The 2,866-nt window shown below is 48.0% G+C and overlaps 1 protein-coding gene across 5 annotated transcripts in view; it reads left to right on the forward strand.

Moving 5' to 3' along the window:
- The first annotated feature begins 2,716 nt into the window (after nucleotides 1–2,716).
- The window catches only part of Tjap1 (tight junction associated protein 1), a 22,672-nt gene continuing 22,522 nt past the window's right edge, over nucleotides 2,717–2,866 (forward strand). For 3 of the 5 annotated variants that reach the window (XM_010617669.3, XM_010617673.3, XM_010617672.3), the window contains exon 1: nucleotides 2,717–2,794. The gene's annotated coding sequence lies outside the window, so the exon portion shown is untranslated. The remainder of the gene's footprint in view (nucleotides 2,795–2,866) is intronic. The other 2 variants (XM_010617671.3, XM_010617670.3) reach the window with 2 other exon arrangements.

Raw genomic sequence — 2,866 nt, forward strand, 5'->3', positions numbered from 1 at the left:
TTTTTTTTTTTTTTTAACCTCAGTACAGGGGATCAAACTCAGGTCCTTGTGCTTGTGAAGCAGGCACCAGAACCACTGAGCTAAATCCCTGGCCTATCTTTTATTTTGAGACAGTTGCCCAGACTGGATTCAAACTTGCAATCCTCCTGCCTCAGCCTCTTAGGGTGCTAGGATTATAGGCACTTGCCACCACATCATTTGAATGAATCATTTTGTCTTTATTTTGAGTTTGTAGTCATATGTCACCATAGATGTTACAAGGGAACCCTATGGAGGTGTATAATGACCGAGAACCTTTTTTTGAGGGGGAGGGACAAACTCAAAGTCTTATACATATTATACATGTACTTTACCACTGAGTTAAACCCCCACTCCCTGAGAGCCTTTATATTAAACTCTGCAAGAACCTATAAGAGCTGGATGTGTTGGTGCATACCTGTGATCTCAGCACATGGAAATGAGTTTCAGGCCACCCCAGACTACACAGCAAGTTCAAGGCCAGCCTGACTACAGAGTGAAACCTGTCTCAAACAAGAGAAAAGAAGCTGGGTGTGGTGGCGCACACCTGTAAACCCAGCACTGGGGAGGCTGAGGCAGGAGGATCACTGCAAGTTGGAGACCAGCCTGGGCTATATAGTGAGTTCCAGGTCAGTCTCAACTACATAGTGAGACCCTGTCTCAAAAAACAAAACAAAACAAAACAAACAAACAAAAAAACAAGAGAAAAGAAAAACCTATATGATTGATTTGTTTAGTTTTATTTTATTCAATTATTATTATTTTTAAGATAGCATCTCATGGGCCAAGGATTTAGTTCAGAGGTTCTGCTCCCTGCCTCGCAAGACCAAGGACCCAAGTTTGATCCCTGTACCAGAAAACAAAACAAAACAGTGCCTCACTATGTTGACTGTTCTTGAACTCATGGCCTTATATGATCAGCTCACTTCAGTCTCCTGTGTTTCTGGGGCTACAGGTGTGTTGCCACCACATTCAGCTTAAATTATTTTTAAAAAGATGGATGTGTAGGACAGGAAACAAAGGCAGGTGAATGTCCTCTGGGGATCTGGTCCTCACGGAGCTTTCTTTTGTGTATACTGACAGGGTGAAGGTGCTTGAAATGAGCTCTATCGAGGACGACCCAGGGCCCAAATCTAGGCCCAGGGAAACAGGATACCTCTCTGCTCTGAAATGTTGATGAGCTGCAGAGGGGAGAAGGACAGGAGGAGCAGATGGAATTCCTGGACAATTGTTCTGGCTGTCACCAGAGAGGGCAGGCAGGAGGGGGGGATTGGATAATTTATGGAGGGACAGATGCTAAGGCTTCTCCGGAACCATCTGGCCAGGAGAGGCCTGTGCATAGGTCTTCACTACATCTGAGCGATCTCTCCTCAGCCCCCAGCCCAGCCTACTTCCCCCACCTGTCCTGCGTGCTGAGCTGGGCTTTCCCAGAAGGGCTCTTGCTCCCTGGGGATCCAGCTCCAGAATATCTCTTCAGTCTCATCTCACGTTCTCCCTTGTTGGTCTGGGGTGTTTCTTTGCTATCCTTCCTGCTAGGGCCAAGAAAGAGGCATTGGGGTCCTGTATCTTCTACCTACACATTTCTTTATTTTATAGTCCTTGCAAGCCCTCTTTCCCACTACTGGGAATCCACAATCTTTCAATCACTCACCTCCAGATCATTTATCTATTCCATAACTAGGCCCAGTGTCTACTGGGGACCCAGTGATGCTTAAGAAAAGTCCCAGACCTCTGCAGTTTATATCGTACTGGGAGAGAGAGAGCCAGTAAACCAGGAAATATTTAGTAGGATGTCAGATACTTATTGTGAAAGCAGGATAAAGGCAAGTGACTGAGAAGGCTGATTTAGACTGAGTGACCCGGGAATGTTTGTCTGAGGCAGTGACATTTGAGGAGAGACACAAATGGAAGTGACTACTTAGAGAAAAAATATTCCAGTCACAGGAAGGAGCAAACTGAAGTCAGTTCTGAGGCAGAAATATGCTACTGCATCGGAGAAGATCATGCTTTTTATTCATGAAGCATTTATGGTGTGCCAGGAATGTCAAGATGCACTACTCACACCTGCTTGAAGGAGCAGTAGGACAAAAGGTTCTACAGCAGGTAAAGATGTAATTACGGCACTGGATAGCAATAATAACCTTATATGCAAGTTGCTAGAGGGGCCCAGCAAAAGCAGCACTAGAAGGAGGGCTTTCTGGAGTAGGTGATGGTTAAACTGAAGGTCAAAGAAGTCAAAAATAGGGGAAGGGAGGGGCTGGATAGTTTAAAGCGTGAATGTCTGAAAACACAGGATAATTTAAGAAGCTGAAGTTCTAGAGAAAGGTGGAAAGTGGGGCTGGGTTATGCAGATCTCCTCATGCCAAGCTGAAGAGCTGGTTTTATTTGTACGATGGAGAACCAATACCACTGCTCTCCCATTATATTTTTGAGCTAGGTTCTCCTCCCGACTTCCCCTCACGTCTCCTTCCTTCTCTCGTGGCCCTCCCAGCCCATTTTTCTTTTTTGTACCGGGGAGCGAACTTGGGTCCTATGAGCTTGCGGGGCAGGCGACGGAACCACTGAGCTAAATCCCCGGGACCCTCCCAACCCCTTTCTGAGAGATTCCGGTATTTCTCCGTCGCTCAGCCTCCCTGGGCCCGGGACCCGAGGCTCCGCCCCTGAACACGCCTCTTCCCGCCCCCCGTGACGCGCAGTGCGCCGTGCGTGGGGATTCCCGCGGCCCGGGCCATTACCCGGCCTGCCCCGCGGCAAGATGGCGGCTTGAAGGCAGCGGGTACCGGCGGAAAGTTTCTTGTGGGATAAGAGTGGTGGGGCCAGGAGGCTAAGGTAGGGGGGGGGTCGTAGG

The sequence above is a fragment of the Fukomys damarensis genome, unplaced genomic scaffold (genome assembly GCF_012274545.1).
Source record: "Fukomys damarensis isolate Sample0158 unplaced genomic scaffold, DMR_v1.0_HiC HiC_scaffold_20, whole genome shotgun sequence".
NCBI classification, from domain to species: Eukaryota; Metazoa; Chordata; class Mammalia; order Rodentia; family Bathyergidae; genus Fukomys; species Fukomys damarensis.